The sequence below is a fragment of the Adiantum capillus-veneris genome, chromosome 24 (assembly GCF_014529385.1).
Source record: "Adiantum capillus-veneris isolate H3 chromosome 24, ASM1452938v2, whole genome shotgun sequence".
Taxonomy (NCBI): Eukaryota; Viridiplantae; Streptophyta; class Polypodiopsida; order Polypodiales; family Pteridaceae; genus Adiantum; species Adiantum capillus-veneris.
Genome location: NC_140954.1, coordinates 129,781,780 through 129,800,256, shown reverse-complemented (window position 1 = coordinate 129,800,256; position 18,477 = coordinate 129,781,780).

Below are 18,477 nucleotides of genomic sequence, written 5' to 3'. Positions count from 1 at the left end.
GGTATCTTCCAACACCGAAATGATATGGGCCTTTGCAGCTTCTTGAATAGCCTCTAGCGCTATTGCTTGCATTCTATACTGCTTTCCATAGATTTGAAGCACCTCCGTCACAGTGCGAGCAAAGGGGGCGCGTCGAATCAAAAGCTCCGTCGTCTTCTGGTAGTGGCAGATTTCTGCAAATGCCCTTGCTATTTTTCGGCGCCGCTGCGGTTGTCTTGGGGGCACTTGTACATTTGCTGGTGGGCGGTGTTTAGGCTTCTTGAAAAACTTAGAATTGCACCTGTTTACATGCTTAGGGGTTGGTTCTGCAGCCTCTTCTGATTCTTCCTCTTCCCTTGGCTGCCGATCTTGTCGTGTGGGGAGAGCTCCCTGGCCTCCAGGCAATGTCTTCCCCCCAACGGCCACCCGGTGTGTGCGCGGTATTTTTTCTCGTAGCCATGGTGGCTCACTCTCTGATTCAGTGTCTGTATGGACCACCCGAGTCGTGGATGGTCCTGCTTGTGATTGGTGGCGCGACGGTTGCTCCCTATCGGACTCTGTTGTTTGCTGTCCCTCTTCTTCTCTCCAGCGCTAGGCACGTTGCTTCATTCTCCTTCTAGGTGTTATATCTTGAGGAGGTGGAGATTCAACAGTCCTCGATGACTCTCGTGCCCTACCACCATGCCCACTACCAGATGAGTTCCTGGAACGGCTAGGTGTTCGTGGCCGTTTTCTTGTGCCTTTAAGCCATGACGGCTTCTCACATCCTTGGAGGGTGTTTTTGTTGGCAGGTGGATGCTCTTTCGCGGTTTGTTTGGTGCGCGCCATTTCATTGGTAAGAGCTCACCTGTTCTTAAGAAATGAGTGGTTTATGAGAGCATGAAATATTTATAAGGGCCCATTTAAAAAGGGCCCTATTCACACTAATTTTTTTTAAAAAAGTATTATTTTTTAAATAAACATGTCACTAAGATTTAAACCTTGAATTCACGTTTAGTGACTTGCGCAGTATCCACTTTGATCCTTGTCGCACTCTCCATCGCCGCCATGCAGCATGCTTGGTGGGACCTTGCGACATTTGCCACTTGTTGCTATGCTCTTGACGACTCCATTTCCGCACTTCAATAGCAATCTTGGATTGTCGTGCACGCTCCATTGTGAGATTACGAGAAAATGTTGTGTGAAAAAACCAATTGAACATCTCCTCCAAATAATTGGATTGCACCATTCCACCACCATGTCGAGTATTTTTGAAGTACACTCCCCTTGCTCGATAATGGGACTTCTCCATGCCTTGAGTGCTATAAATTTCAAGCGATCCATACTTGTGCATAAAAAATGCACCATGCGCAAACAAGATATGCTGTTCACATGAGTAAACGATCCACATTATTAAATAAAAACAATCCCTTGTAATGAATACACCATGTAAAATGACTTACCATGTAATGTGTGATGTCATTTTCATCCCAAGAAAGGGTGAAGACCTTGGTAAAATCCGCCAAGGCTTCTTGAAATGATTGGCGTTATTCTTTTGTTGTGCTGTTAAGGCCCATAAGCTTGACCATTTTATCAAAATGTGCCCAAACTTGCTTGCGCTTGTTTGCAAGCTCGCCATTTGAATCATTGTCGGTAGTAGCTTTGCATAACTCCTTCCAAAGCTCCCAAAGGTTACCTGCCTGCTGGTTGGAGCTGTTTTGAGCATCATATCGACTTGGCTTTCCTTGGGAAACTTTCTTCAAAAAGTGTCTAGCTTTTCGTCCACTCATTGACACTTGTTGAGCAATTTCATGGGCCTCCCTTGTGTTTTTTGCAGCAACGATAGACACATTTCCACCATGACAGCCAATGGAATTCAAGAGTACCTCCACTCTTTCAATCGCTTCCTGGGACTTTTACAACGGTTTCATTGTGAAAGCATAGTCAATGTGGAGCTTCAATAGCCTATCAAAAATTCACATGAATGCGTGTAATGTACAAAAATGTACATTCGATAGAGGAAATCGAAAGATTGGATTCCAAGCGTGGTCCTTTTGATCACGGTTTGGGGCATTGAGCATGGGACATCTCAGAATAGATGCTTCCCATTCTCTACCTTCATCTCCGACATCACGACAATCTAATCCTTGTTCTCTATTCCCTTGCCATGGAAGCATGGAACCGGCCTTTGGAGTGCTCTTATGTGATTTGTTTCCATTAGGTTTGTACCCTCGAGTGCAAAATGGACAAGGCATGAGAGAAGAAGCCCCTTGTTTGCAGCCAAGCAAACACTTTATCGTCTTCAAATCCCCACCTAAGTGCCACTCCACATCATAGCTACCAAAACCCTCAATCTCCTAAAGGATCCACATATGCAAAGAAGCACCTGCACCCATACACAACCGCTTGCAATAGCGTAACAAACCTACTTCTCCCCTCCCAAGAAATTGAAGAAATGTGGAAAGGCTATTAAATGGTGGATGGAAGCGGCTTATAGGATCGTAAGGGTACAAATGGCCATCCACCCAAATGTCAACATTGGTCTCACAAGCGGTGCGACGTTCCTGTGATGACTTTTGATCACCTTCACTAGTGGTCTTCGGTGCAAATGCCGTGGGTAAGCGAATATGTATGCTTTTGGTGTGCGGAGTACGTGGTGGTGGAAGAAAACCATTTGTGATGTCCGTGAGCACCATGGAAGCTGTTGCGTGAGGAAGCAAATGATGAAAAGATAGAGGGGGAAGGGTAGAGAGGTTGAGGAAGATGGGAGGAGAGAAGGAGGGAGGGGGGGGAGGGAGAGATTGGGGAGGAGGAGGAAGGTAGAGGCAGGGAGGAAGAGGAGAGGGAGAGAGAGAGAGGAGGGAGGAGGGAGGAGAGAGGAGGAGGAGAGAAAAAAATGTTTATTACTTTTTGGGGGAAAAGAGTTTTGAAAAAATGGACTTTCTAAGCTTGTGGGTTAAAAAATGGGTCAAAAAATGATTTTTGGATATGTATATATGTTGGGAGGGAGTTTTAAGTTAGAAACAAGTAAAAATGATTATTTTTTTTAAAAGTCAAATTTTGTCTCTTTGTGACCCACGTTTTTGCTGATGTGGACACACCTCTATGCTTCCTTCACTTTAAAAAAAGATAGAGAGAGAAAGTAACCCTTTAGGTCCACATCCTACATTTGTCTAAAAAAAAGGCTAGAAAAGCCTACTCAAAACTAGCTTCTTCAATGCCCTTGCCCCCTAAACCCCACACAACATTAGCCTTAATCCCTAAAAATTAGGATTCCTTACAAGGCCCATGCAAGATTCATATTTCTCCTAATGGACTATTAATACCATGGATAAGCTTCTTAATTTTCTCTGGTCAATTAAGTTGTTTAATCGCGAGAGCCAAGTATTTCATGTTCGAGGGCTGACTAGAGGCTATACCTAGAAGACCTTGTAGCTAAGCTACGATAAAAGGAATTTCTCATGAAATCATTGCCTAATTGATTACCTTTTGTTTGACCCCCCAAAGTCTTTTCACAGTGATTCAATTTTGATGTATGTGCTTATTTTGTATGCCTTGGGTTTTTTGCTTTTCAAGGAAAAGTGCCCACACTGGGAACGACTAGGGCTCTAGTACCATAGGCGATACATGTGAGTGAAGTACCAAATCAAGCTGAGATTTCTCTTCCAGCTTAAGATTTTACATTGTGGCACTTTGATTTTTTTAATTTGTTTTTCATTTTCAGCATTTTAATTTTGTAACTTTGGGGGGTCATATAACACTGTTACCCTCCCCAGGCTCATCACATTAGTAAACTCCCTTTATAATACTTAAGCTAAAGGTCAATAGGGACATCCCACTAGAAAGCCCTAGTACATTTCACACAATACTGCCTAAATTGGATTAAGAACCTAAGTAACCATTAATTATTAGGAAGGCATTCCCCATGGTATTAAGAGAAGATCTCTAATACCTAGCTTGGTCAAACTAGCTTAGTCGGACTGCTTGATTTTTAAACCTAGACAAGTGATTATGAGAAAAAATTACATTGAATTTAATTTTTGGTACTAAACAAATGTGCTGGATATTATGCTATCAATCACAATCAAAGCAGCAATCATAGATGTAAAAAAGATAAGGGGCCATGCTAATGGACAAGAAACACCTGTTTGTGTTGATGGTCACGCTTGATTTGAAAAGTGGATGAGAGAAAGATTCCATGTAGGTCCAAATCCTAACCACAGCAACATGCTCCTGTACACACTATAAAACACAAGAATACCTCTAGGAGGCACATCAGTGGGAAAAAAGAACTTTGGTAATCACTCAACTCTAAAACAGAAACACTCCTATCGTACTAATCTTACCTACCCTCCATCACTTGAGTGCTGAGGATCAAAGGTGTTTGATGACATAGGTTTCTGTTTCAGTGTACCGGATGTAAATGTCTAGGTCTGGGTCAATGTTTTGACTTTTATTGTGCATACTCGTTTGCTAATTGCTCTTGCTCTTTATTATTTTTGTTTTTTGTGAGTATAAGTCTTTATATATACATTCCCTAAGATTGGGAGATTAAGAGGTCAGGGAGGAAGGTTGAGAGGGAAGCAAGTGAATGATGATTGTCAGCAAACACTCCCCCCTTCCTTGGGTAGATCACACCGTTTGAAAGAGCTTGTCACCCTTTGAAACCAATTGTTCCAGTTGGTAATAGGTGAGGATTTTTTCCAATAGTTTTCTATTACCTTAGGTGCCTCGTCGAGATGCAAGGGTGGTAAGGTACTCTCCCAGGATCGAATTTGAAGTGGTTCATCAAGTGATTCTTGAACACTGGGAAGTTTGGAATCCTTTGTAGCTTTATGGAGGTCCACTATTGTAGGTGGAGGCTGTGGAGAAGCTTTTACCTCTATGGATGCATTACATGAGGAGCTAGAATCTTCATGGGACTCCCCGATTCATAGCTAGGTGGAACAAATCATTATTTCTTCGGTACCCAAACTAGCTTTGGAGCGGTGTATAGCATTCTGTGATTTTTTTCTTTCCATGATCGTCAATTCATTTTGGAGCTACATGATTGGGCGCACATGGGTCAGGTGATAGGTAAAAACACAATCTACGTTTTGGCACCCAGATTTGATCATTTCCTTTATAGTAGCCTTGGGCTTCCAATAGTTTTTTAAGAATCCAATGCAACGTTTCTTTAAATTTCTTGGGGCGAGTGGTACGTTTCTTACAAGGCTTCTGTTTTTTAGTACTAGCCATTGTCGCTAAAGAAGCTTTAGGGACCCACTTGTATGTTTTCTTTGTTATATTAGGATGAGTCTTGTCAAAAGCTATATGCATTGCTTCTAGCATATTTAAGGGTACGAGTGGTGGCATTTCATCCCCCTCAGGTGTTACCCAGGTCGTCCCCCTGTTTCCCCAAGTGTCTATGGTTGCTGCTAGGTGGACCCAATCCACATTGTCCGACTCAGCCATCCCAGGTAGAACATCCATATAAGGGTGTAAGCATGTTAACTTGTCATGCTTTTTGTGCTAGTTATCATGTGGCAACAAGCATATCTTGTAAGCATAATGAGAGTGTAACTTTTCAAACGTGTCGGAATCCATCAAATATTTCAAAATAGGGAGACCACCCTGAATCCACTTTCCTGACCATTTACGCTGTGTTACTCTGAGGGGAGTGGGGCAGTCAAAATGCGTGGAGAGAAGTGGAGTGGGGCAGTCAACATGCATGGAGAGAAGCGGGACGCAGGGGCCAGAGGTAAGAGAGAACCAAAAAAAAAGTCGAGGGCTGAACTTTCTGCTGCTTCTTCTCCGCCCCGAAAAAGGGTGAAGCTCTCTGATTCCCGAGCATCCCCAATGGCAAAGACCTTGCATACAAAGGGGAAGGATGACTCAAGTACCCTCTCTCTCTCTCTCTCTCTCTCTCTCTCTCTCTCTCTCTCTCTCTCTCTCTCTCTACCTCATTATGATTTGTGAGGATAGTTGCTGGTGCTGTCTTGGCTGGAGAGTTGTCCCTTGATGTTGGCTTTAGCAGTAGGACATCTTGTGAATAGTCACTTGAAATACAATCGCTCAAGTCAAAGTCTGGATCAAGAAGCACAAACCAGGTTTTGATTTGAACCTTGAAATTGGAAGGAAGTGCTAAATACTGTACTTTCTTACTACTAATCTTGTGACATTGAGGGTGTGCAGGCCGATGGAAAGCTCCAAAGTTTACAGTCCCAATACAGGCAAGTTCTATATTACAGCAGAAGAGTTCAATGATGTTTATGGCCTCTCCCTCGCTGGTGCCAACCCCAAACTAGTGAGGTGGGATCAGATCAGTGATGTGGAGTGGTTCAGTGTTTTCAAAGAGTCAAAGAATTGTAGTCACTATCGCATTAAATGCAGTTGTTTGCGTACTGATATGTCGACCAGGTGATGCAGCTGCATTACAAGGTGTACCAGAAGCCCCCAACAAACATGGAGATCAACTCTGCATTCGCCAAGGGGTTTGTAAAAGAATTCAGCCCGGCGGCAATTGCAAGTAGCTCAGCCATGCAATTCAATTGGGCTGAATTCGCTGTCCAGCATTTGCAGGACCTCCGAGAAAAAGGGTACTACGAGGCCCATGTCGAAAAGTGGAGGATGCGCAATGTATGTCAAAACATCGAGGAGGCACAAGCTGAAATGAAGGAGGATACCAAGGAGACACCCATCTCTCGCCACAGCACTCACCAGCAGGCTGAAAGCCTGTCATTTTTTGGCGTTGAGAATTTGCAACACATAAAGGCTGCCTCTGAAATTCTCAGCAAACAGTTGAAAGATGTTAAATAACATATTCTAACTGCAAAATCAGACTTTGAAGCTGCAAGGGTTGTCCAAGCAAGCAATGCTAGGGTCACCCCAATTGTGCTTGCTATGAGACAAAAGCTTCACGACGCTGAAAATGAATTACAAAGGTTACTACAGAGCGACAGCGTGGATGCAAAGAGGGAAATAGAGTGTAAAGTAAAAATAGAGACATTGGAAGGTTTGGCATTTCCTGACAGTGAGGACACTCTTGTTGCTGACTCAACTTGTCAGCGTCGTGTAAGTGTGTGACTTTTATGCTTCTACCGTATGATTGGAATATGTGCACAACAAACCTATGTACTTACCATGCTCCTCTTTTTTTTGGTGTGCAGATTAATGTGGAGGTTATGGAAGCAAACGTGAATGCATGTGAAGGTCAACTACAGCTCCTAATGCACATGAGTAAGATGCTACAATGCTCCTCCATTCCCACTGCCCTGTGTAATATGGCTATGGGCACTTTTATAGAAAGTATAGACGGGTATGCGATGAGACGATGATCAACCCGTGTAGTGGCTGCAGTTTGCCACTTGAAGTAAAGGGAACCAATGCCACGGTCAAGATGCCCTGTGGGCATAGCTACCACTTTCTCTGCTTTGCAGCTGCATGCTCCTTGTCGACAAAATGTAGAGCTGTGACCTGCCAGCAAAGGATACCACAAGAATGGTGTTGGAAACCCACAGGGCAAAGACATCCAATCACACCAACATCTGGTAAGATTGTATAGGGTGTGCTGATTAGCATACCCAGTGTGTTAATTAGAATATTGAGTGTGTTAACTGGATATGCTAATTAGCATACCCAGTGAGAATATTGAGTATGTTAACTGGATATGCTAAATAGCATATCTTGTATGCTAATTAGCATACCCTGTGCTTAGTGTACAGATTAGAGTAAGTTTGGCATATTAGCATATCTAGTAAGTTAACTACCATATCCAAATGCTAACTAGCAAACTGTATATGCTGATTAGCATACTGGGTATGTTGATTAGCGTACTGGGTATGCTGATTAGCATACTGGATATGCTTATTAGCATATTGGATATGCTAATTAGCATACTGGATATGCTAAATAGCATATTGGGTATGCTAATTAGCATAGTGGGAATGCTCATTAGCATACTGGGTATGTTGATTCACATACTGAGTATGCTGATTAGCATACTGGATATGCTTATTAGCATATTGGATATGCTAATTAGTATACTGGATATGCTAAATAGCATATTGGGTATGCTAATTAGCATATTGGGAATACTAAATAGCATACTGGGTATGCTAATTAGCATATTGGACATGCTAATTAGCATACTGAAGACAATCCTTGTATGCTAGCTACCAGTAGTCCCAGTATGCTAATTAGCTTATCCAGTATGCTAATTAGCATACCCAGTATGCTCATTAGCATACCCATTATGCTAATTAGCATATCTAGTATGCTAATTAGCATATCTTGTATGCTAATTAGCATACTTGTGCTCAGTTTACAGACTAGAGTAAGTTTGTCATAATGAAAAATCTAGTAAGTAAGCTACCATCTCCAGATGCAAACTAGCATATTGGATATGCTAGTTAGCATACTCAGCAATTCGAATTAGCATACTGGGCTTGTCATCATAATGGATTCCAATGTATGCTAGGCCGCACACATAGTCACAGTATATCAAACATTTTCTAGCATACATGATATGCTTATATGAGTCTTAATCCATGTTTTTTGTTGCAAGCCTGTGGCAGTCCCTTTGTGATGTGGGCAGTGTGCATGACACAAAGGGCAAGGGAAAGGCTGTACTGGAGGACCTTTCAATCGAGGAGAGTGATGAGCTGGATACAGGTGAGAACCCTTCGACGAAGAAGAGTGTTGAGATGGATGCAAGGAGTGAAGGGGTGGATAAGGGCTCCCAGCAGATGCCAAATGAAAGCATGAAAACAACGGAGGAAGGCAGTGATGTGAGCAGGAACTTAGAAGATGATTTTTTTGTCATGGCTCCTCGTGTTCCTCGTGTGCCAGCGATGCCTGCTGCAACTAACAAAGCAGAAGCTTCTCAGAAGACAGTGGCTAGTGGCTCTGGGGAAACTTTGAAGAATGACAACATAGACGATGAGCAAGAAGTTGGTGACAACAGCCCTCTCGAGGGTTTTTTGCGTAAAGCTCAGCTGAAAAGAAAAGTTGGCCTTGAAGAGGTACCCAAAGACATTGCAAGCACATCCTGTGGTTTGGACAAGGCTGAAAGCTCCAAAGGTGAAAAGAAAGCCACCCGCTCAAGAGCTTGCAAAGAATTGTGTTAAGAATTATTGCTCCCTACCCGGTTGTGCCCTTCACTGTATATGCTAGACCATTTTGAAACCCAAATGCGTATTGTAACTGACATGCATTTTGTTTTCCAATGAAAATGTATTTTTGTGCAATATAAATCTGAGCAGCAGTTCATTGTAATAGTTCATTATAATTTTTGCGGTTTTTCTTTTTTAAACTTGTTCATTTTGTATCGCGGTTTCCCTGCAGAGGAAGAGAAACAGGCATTAATCATCATGCCTGATGCAACTGCGGCCATGCAATGGCAGGAATTACAAAGATGGCGAGTCCACAAAGCCAGGCAGTTAAGGAGACAGAAAATGGAGATTGAAAAACGCCTTGAACAATATTCACAGCTTGCCCGTAGTATTATTGAGCACCTAAATTATGTGCACCCAAGTGGGCCGGTTATTTTTGCTGAATGGTATCCTCTACCATACCTAATATGGGTGCCTAAGCGTTTATGTGATGAAAAAAGGGCTATGGTGCTGGACCTGAACGGTCTTTTGGTGGCAGTGGTAGAGCCTCGCTATGGTGAAAAGCCCCCGGCATATGCAGATGAAATGTTGAAATACGATGTACTTGATAAGCAGGTGTTCTGTCGCAAGGACATCCATTTTTTTTTGGACTGGTGCCTGCAATTCTTTAATGTGTTTATATGAAGCACAAGCCTCCATAGTAAAGTCATGAGTATTTGGCGTACTGTTTTTAAAGAACAGGTGCCAAAGATTACTGGGTTTTTTGCTCAAGCGCACTGTACAAAGCAATCCTGGCAGATCCAGAGAAAACCTGTGTTTATGAAAGACTTATCGTTGTTCTTGAAACACACTCCGGGGTACAACACCCAAAACACACTTATAATCGATAATAGCTTCTACAAAGTGTTTCAGAACCCACCACAAACTTGGCTTGTTACTCCCAATCTAGAGCACCAGAGTGCTGAGTAGAGGGAAAAGTTCCTTATAGAAACTTTGAAGTCCTGGCTTTTTCTTTGGCTGCAACGGATGATCGGAAAGCATATGTTGCTGATAATGTGTTTGAGATAGGCTCAGATGAGTTTTTTGATGCAGTCTTCAAACGTTTGCTTGACATTCAAAAGAGGGATATAGAGGCTAAAAGACTGGAAGAAATTCATCGCAAACAACGGGAAGCTAACCTAGAAGCAGAAAGAGAGAAAGAAAAGCTGGAGAGGGAAAGAAGAGAAAGTGAGCAGCATAGTGCCAACCTAGAAGCAGAAAGAGAGAAAGAAAAGCTGGAGAGGGAAAGAAGAGAAAGTGAGCAACATAGTGCCAACCTAGAAGCAGAGGAGGAAGCAGAGAGAAAAGAAAAGAGGCAGCAGGAAGAAGACAAACAGCGAGGACAGCCCGGTCACTACAAGTGCCCTCCGAGGAGGCCTTAAGGGTTTTTGGGGCAGTGATTGTCATTGTAAAATTGAACCCTATGTAAATAATTTGATGCTGGCAATTAATGTAAAAAGTTTGATAGTTAGCATGCTGACACAAGATGTAAACAGTTTGATAGTTAGCATGCTGGCAATTAATGTAAAAAGTTTGATAGTTAGCATGCTGACCAACTTTATAATAAAACTGCTTACCCTTACAGCAAAGTGGTATATAGAAAATCCAGCGGATACAACTTAAAAGCTAAAGGGCATGCTATTACAGATTGCTTCATAGCTTTCTGGAGTGATTGTGTTGTACACCTGCCTTCTCCTTGGGACGTGCTCCATGGGTATTTTGATACATAGCACCAGATGTGAAAGTAGGTGGACGATAGGCTGCTTGTGGTCTAGCTTGAAGGTGTATGCATCCAATTGCTTGTAATACAGCCCTTGCACAACATATGAGCCTCTGTCAATTACATTGCTCCATTCATCAATGCACCCCTTCTCCACCTTCTCCTTTTCTGCAACACACTTGACCAATAGAAATCCACATCTTTGGCGTTGGTTAAAGCATCTGGATTTACAGCAAATGTGTCTCCAGAACATAGAGCGCTACTCAACACATCATGATGAACTTCGTATGTGAAGTCATCATAGCCAACAACTTCCTCTGTCGAAACTTCATCTATTTGCTCAAGTAATGGCTGCAGAATCTGATAATCCCAAGCCTCCACGTGAGCTTTATTGATGCAGCGATTCCACCTTCCGTTCATGCATACATCACAGAAGCATGCCAACTTTCTTGTTGCAAGGGCAGTTGGATCCTGCAGGTTGTGACCACGAATAGCATGCAAAGAGTGAGTTTTTGCCACAGTGGCACAATTCCACTTAACTTCCCTGTTAACTTGCTCCTTGAAGGCGTAATTTTCAGCAAAGTCAACAACTGAGACAATGACATCATCCAAAAAGCGAAGTATACAATCCTTAAATTGTTGTCCTTGCCATCGTGCCACATATTTATGAGTGATGAAGAGCTTCAACTTGGTCTGCAACAGTTGAAGAAACTCCCAGCACTGCATTTCTTTATGCAAAAGATCTTTTCTTTTCTTACTGTTTCCATGCCTGTCCTTTTCTTCTACATACGCAAATACTTTCACATTAATACTCTTACCTGGCTTTGCTGTTTCTAAGCAACATAATTCTAACTTCTTTACTCCACATATCTTACAGTCTCCCATCACGCATTCCCTTCTATGGAAAACTGCATCTGCTGGCTTTGGACAGAGAACGGACTCCCACATCTGTGTGACACCTTTGAACGTGTGATGTGAAGCCAGGCAGCTGCTACTAATGTTCTTTCATGTAGCACAGACATTGCATACACAGTTGCAACATGTATCATGCAGCCCAAAAGCACGAGAGTGCATGTGGTTCAGTGCGTCTTTCAAAACGGTCATCTGCACATGGTATTCGCAACAGCATGTGTATCTATCCTTCAGCCTCTGCAAAAGAATGGCTTTTACATCTCAAACATCCTCATGCCAATCTTGCAATCTGGATGTTTTTGTTTGAATCTTTGAAAGAGCTCAACCTGCAATATCCATATTTGATCAGTATGTTTAGTAGGAGAAATAATCCAAACAGGACTATACGCATTGCTACTTAATACATCCACCATAGAAACAAATTGGTGTGTTAAACAACACATTGTATGGTCCTAACATGCATGTCTGGGTATAACATTGTATAGTAAGCATGCTAGTTAGCATGCTGAGTATGCTAACTAGAATACTAGCTGTGCTAACAAGCACAATCAGTGTGTAGTGTAGCATACGAGGAATACTCATCAGCATGCTAGTTAGCATGATGAGTATACTCATCAGCATGCTGAGCTAGCATACTAGCTGTGCTAACTAGCATACTCATTAGCATACTAGCTAGCATACTCAACAGCATGTTGAGTATGCTAACTAGCATACTAGCTGTGCTAACAAGCACAATCAGTGTGTAGTTTAGCATACGAGGCATACTCATCAGCATGCTAGTTAGCATGCTGAGTATGCTAGTTAGCATAGCTGAATATGCTAACTAGCATACTAGCTGTGCTAACAAGCATAATCAGTGTATAATTTAGCATATGAGTCATTGTTAACCACATGAATGTGTGCTAAGAAGAATAGAAGGTATGCTAACTAGCATACATATTGTGCTAACCAGCACACTTATTATGTTGAGCAGCATAGCCAGCACACTACGAATGCTAACTAGCATAAATCAGCTTACCTGTTATGCTCTTAGCATTCTCAGCTGTGCTAACTAGCATAGTCATGAGCATGCTAGTTAGCATGCTAAGTATGCTAACTAGCATGCTGAGTATGCTAGTTAGCATAGCTGAACATGCTAACTAGCATACTAGCATAAACCAGCTTACCCGTTATGCTACTTAGCATTCTTAGCTGTGCTAACTATCATACTTAGCATGCTTACTAACATGCTATATTTCTAGTTAGCACAGCTTAGTATGATAATTAGCATACTAGCTGTGCTAACAAGCAAAATCAGTGTGTAGTTTCACATATGAGTCATGGTTAACCACACAAAGTGTTCTAAGAAGAATAGAAAGTATGCTAACTAGCATACATATTGTGTTAGCCAGCACACTTGTTATGTTGAATAGCATAGCCAACACACTAGCATAAAAGGTGTTAAAGTAGCATACACATTGTGCTAACCAGCGTAGTCCTCAAGATCACTAGGCATGCTAACTAGCAGAAGATTTATGCTGAACACCATACCCACCATACAGGAATGCTAACTAGCATATACCATAAACCAGCTTACCCATTATGCTAGTTAGCATACTACGAAAGGTAGCTAGCATACTCATTGTGTCAAAGAACATACATAGCATGCTAGTTAGTATAATAGGTATGCTAACTAGCATAAAGGGTGTTATAGTAGCTTACATATTGTGCTAGACAGCATACTTATCATGCTAAACAGCATACCCAACATACTAGGAGTGAGACTATGCTAACTAGCACACATGCTAGGTGGCATACATAGCATAACATATTGTGATAACTAGCATGCTATGTATACTAGGTAGATTACTAACATGCTAGAATGCATAAGTTATGGCGCAAGTATGTCATTGATCACCTGAGACTCATCCGGGAGGTGCACAGGGTGTTTTATGTAGCTTCTCCTTCCCACTCTCTTTCGATAAACATCCTTCTTCTTGGGTGAAACACGAGTCTCCTCTGTCCAAAATGTGGAGACCAATTCCTTAATTTCATATGTGATAGGGCTATGACGGTGTTGCTTGTGACATTCAGCCAATGAAAATAGTCAAGCATTGACACCAGACTTCACCTGCCGTGATTTTGCTTTGAACAAGCTGCGACGGTCGACTTTTAGGACCCTGGAGAATTTGGCAATAGGCATGTTTTCCTTTGAATTTATCATCATCTGCAATGCTGCATTCTTCAAAAACAACTCCTCGTTAGAAGCTGGCTGCTTGACGATAGCTAGTGTGTTGCGGACATTGGAGACAATTGCACTCTGCACAACAACCTCCTCCTCTAAAGACTCACGGATTGCCCGAACAAGCGGATGTTGAGCAACAAGATTCTAGATTTCACACTTTGGTTCTTTGTTGAGACCTTCAGCCCTGCTCTTGAAAGCTTTCACAATCTCGAAGGAGATTTTCCTTTTCTCCTCACCCGCTGTTTACTCTTTCTTTCTTTCCTGATAATAGAAAGAGCTTGTCGCTAGTAGTTGTGATTCATTTCCTGTAATGGCTCCCTTTTGTAATGGCTCCCTTTTGCCTCCATTTCTAGTGGCAATAATGTTGTCTACTGGTTTTCCATATCTGCAAGTCTGCTAAGCTTTGACAACTCAACTTCGATGCAAGAAGCAATGCGAGAGAGAGAGAGAGAGAGAGAGAGAGAGAGAGAGAGAGAGAGAGAGAGAGAGAGAGAGAGAGAGAGGGAGAGGGAGAGAGGAGGGAGGGAGGGAGGGAGGGAGTAGGAACAGGGAAAACTGTAAACTGGTCTGAGAGTGAGACAGAGAGGGAGTTTGCGCCGCACAGAGAGAGAGAGAGAGAGAGAGAGAGAGAGAGAGAGAGAGAGAGAGAGAGAGAGAGAGAGAGAGAGAGAGAGAGAGAGAGAGAGAGAGAGAGAGAGAGAGAGAGAGAGAGAGAGAGAGAGAGAGAGAGAGAGAGAGAGAGAGAGAGAACAGAGGCCACACCCCACGTCGTCGTTGTAACTGAAAACATAGGCCACACCCCATATGGGAGGGAAAAAATAATATATCTTATGGTTATTAAAATTTCAAACTTCACTTGCTCTTTGGTTTTGAATAGATGCTAACAAGCACCTATTACTAGCATTGTCCGGGACACCAAAAAGCATGACAAGTTAACATGCTTTTTGGATAGATGCTAACAATCACCTCTTACTAGCATTGTCTGGGACACCAAAAAGCATGATAAGTTCACATGCTTATACCTAGTTCTCGGATGTGGTGGTTGCGGTCCTAGCATTGGAGGCGGTAAGGGTGTTGTTTGAACAATATTTTGGGCCCTAGGGACCATGTGTTGTGCTGTTTGTTCAAGAGGTGGGGCCGGCATCAATGCAGGCACTTGAGGTGGTCTGTCCATGCTAAGGTTGGTCTATTGTCCATTGCGCGCTTAAATACTATGCAATCCTTAGCTTGATGACCATACCTCCCACAAGCATTGCATTCCCATTGAATTTTACTCTAAAAGTACGGCATTCACTGGTACTATGCGGTCCATAGCATACTGAGCACCATTGTTGCTCCCTTCTTGGATACATATGATTGTTTTGTGGAGCACGATTGTCTCTAAGACTCTCTTGAATAGCCTTGGTGAGATGTGCTAAAGTCATCTCAGATATCTTTGGCTCTTTAGCAATAGGCTTTAGGGTCATTGGTTCATGCCCTGATGCTTGCAAGATAATAGATTTAGGCTCAGCAGACACTCTTTCTCCTTGAATCATTAAATTATCCTCCAATTGGATCGCATTGGTGGTGATTGCTTCCCAAGTGGTGATACCTCTAATGACTAAGCCATTGTAGATATCCTCATGTCGTAATCCCTTAATGAATCTATCAAGCAATTGGTTATTGTTGAAGCGCTCATTTGGATTACATCCAGAATTCAAATGCTTCAAGCGACTAATAAATTCTCTCACCGACTCTCCTTCCTCTCGTTGGGCTTCTGAGAGGCTACACCCCAAAGTACTCCCTCTCGTATGTAGTCTTTTAAGAATAGTCTCCTAAGAGTAGGGTAATTCATTTTTTCTTCCACCCTTAGGGTTCTATACCAATCCCCAGTCTTTCCACTTAAGGTTAGGCTTAAAGCATTACTCTTATGTAGGTCATTGTGTTCTCCTAGAGACTCGCATATTTGTTCAAACACTTCGATATGCTTTCTCACATCCCCGTCTTCAGTAAATGTTTGTGTGAGCTTGGCTATTTGTACTGCCTTACTTCTAGGCTCTCTATTAGGCGTGTTACGCATATTCTCAGCAATAGATCGACCAATAGCTTGAGCAAATGTTGCCAAGTCACATAAGTGAGAAGGCACCGTGGGTGGAGGTTCTCCAGAGACTACATGTGGATTAGGTATTGGCATCGGGCTTGGCGCAAAGGAAGCCCTTGGTTTCCACGTTGGGTACGATGTTGTGCCATGTGGTGGTCCAAAGTTCATATGTGTGGCCCTAGTCATAGCAGACGTCGGATGTGACATGCTAATGCTAGCCGGTATAGTCCCATGGAAATAAGAACTTGGGTGTTGTGGTTGTGGAGCATAGGTAATTGAAATAATGGGAGGGGTAGGGACTACATGAGTACGAGGACCCATGGGTGTATACGATTGGTACACACTTGTAGGTACTGTTGTGCAGGCATTGAGCTACCATGTAGCGGTGCTTTACTAACAAATGAGGTCCATGGCATGTTTCTCGGCATGCCCATCATTGGGGTAGGCATGGTAGCCGTGGTGTCATCAAGGAAAAGATGAGCTAGGCTTGGAAAGGTGAAGCTTTCACTTGTGGGCTCAGATTGCACTGAGACTCCTGGAGAAACAACATATGGAGGATCCATCGGACTTACCGAGGGAGTCTCCATTTGCGATAAGGTCGGTTGTTTAGCCTTCTTTGTATCCAAGAATCTCATGAGACCCGTTGAAGGCATGTTGATCCCCTTGTTCTGTCTCTCTAACTCGATAACCCTATTGATGACCTCACAAACTCTTTGTTGTTGATCCTCCACACTAGTAGCACCCATTGTGGATTGTAGGACATCTACCCAACCCATGTGATAGGTGTGACCTGTGTATAGGTCGGTTAGAGTCTCTGTTTGTAATTTGTACTCCCAGTTCTCATTTAAGAACACTCAATCTAGGATTGAGGTGCTAGGGGTGTCCTTTGAGCTAGATGCAATGTTGCTTTCTAGAGGTTGCCCTTTAGCAGTTTCTAAGTCGGGAGCACTCGATTGCTCTCCTAGCAAAGATATTGACATAGGCCCTTTTGATTTTAACTCTCTTCGTTGCTCTGTCGTGCGTAAGATCTCAACTTCCTTTTCCCTCATTGCAAGGATATACCGCTTGTAACATTTAATGGTCTAAAAACTTATGTGTAGCGGAAATTAGCATGAACATAGTGGGCATTTCATTAGAATAGATTCCTAATGAGAATTACAAGAGTGCTTGGGTGGAGAGAGCAACAAAAAGCATAACACCTAGTTAGATAGCATCAACAATACTTTCAAAAGAGAGAGAAATTAAGCTATTGACAACAGTTGAGGACCGGATTTGCATGGAGCCGGTCCCCCCTCCAAAAGGCTTTGTATTATGGTTTCTCCCATCAAGAGAGACATTGTACAATAAAATTCTTTGTGTTCCTTCAAGACTAGCTAGTGCAATGAAGATGAAAGCTTCATGCGCTAAGAAAAACACTTAGCAAACACAACTTGAATTATCCCTGTTCTCAGACCCAAGACCTCACACACCTTCGAAGATGGTGAGATCTAGTAGGGTATGAGAGTAGATTGAGAGGAAGAAGGAGTATCTTACGAGAAAGATGTACATCTCACATAATCACTCATATTATAATATCTTAGCTTAGTAATTATCTTGGTAGAGGAGATGAGCATGCATTGAAGCTTGGCTCTTGGTTGGATTTGCATCCACATACCAAGAGAGTGTTGATGTAGGCTTCTATCTCACAAGCTTGGAGTAGGTGATGAGTTCTCCATTAAAGCTTGGGAAGAGATAGTCTTATCTTTCTTCACACATGAGATTGTGTGAGTGTGTGTGTGATAATGCCTTGCAAAAATCAGCCCCCTCTCTCTCTTGGGCGAGCCCCCTTGCTATTTGTTCTTGCTCCTGCCTCATTGGCCCTCCTTAAGTCAAGCCAATGACCATTAAGCAGCATAAGTGATAGCCTTTTGACATGTGTCCCCCTTTCCCCTTTTGTGAGATCTTTAGGTAATTTAATAATTAAACTAAACTCTCATTGGACCCCTTTTCCTCCTGGCCAATAGGAATCAGGCAAGGCATTGGGCTCCTGAATGCTCATTGGACCCCTTGGGAGACTGCCCAATAGTCATCTAGGAGACTTAATTTTCATTGGTTCTTTTTATTAAGTGTTTTAAAATTAATTAGGCTAAATTTACTCTAGCCTAATTCTCATTGGTCCACTTCAAGGGTCATCCAATAGAAATTGGGCATACCTTGTGGGCATCTGGCCTAGGGAGCTGACATGTGTCCCTCATTCCCTTTGTGTAAAGGGGGCTTGTGTGTGTGTGTGTGTGTGTGGCTTTCTCTCTCATCCCGTAGAAGAAGGGCTCGCCCCCTCCCATGTAGGGATATGTGTTGACTTTGGAGAGCACACAAAGCATCCAATTCCCCCTAAGCTTTAACCCTTTGGACACAACCTTTGAATTTTGGAACCTTAGCATTTTGGAAGTCTTAATGGGCTGAACCTTAGGGT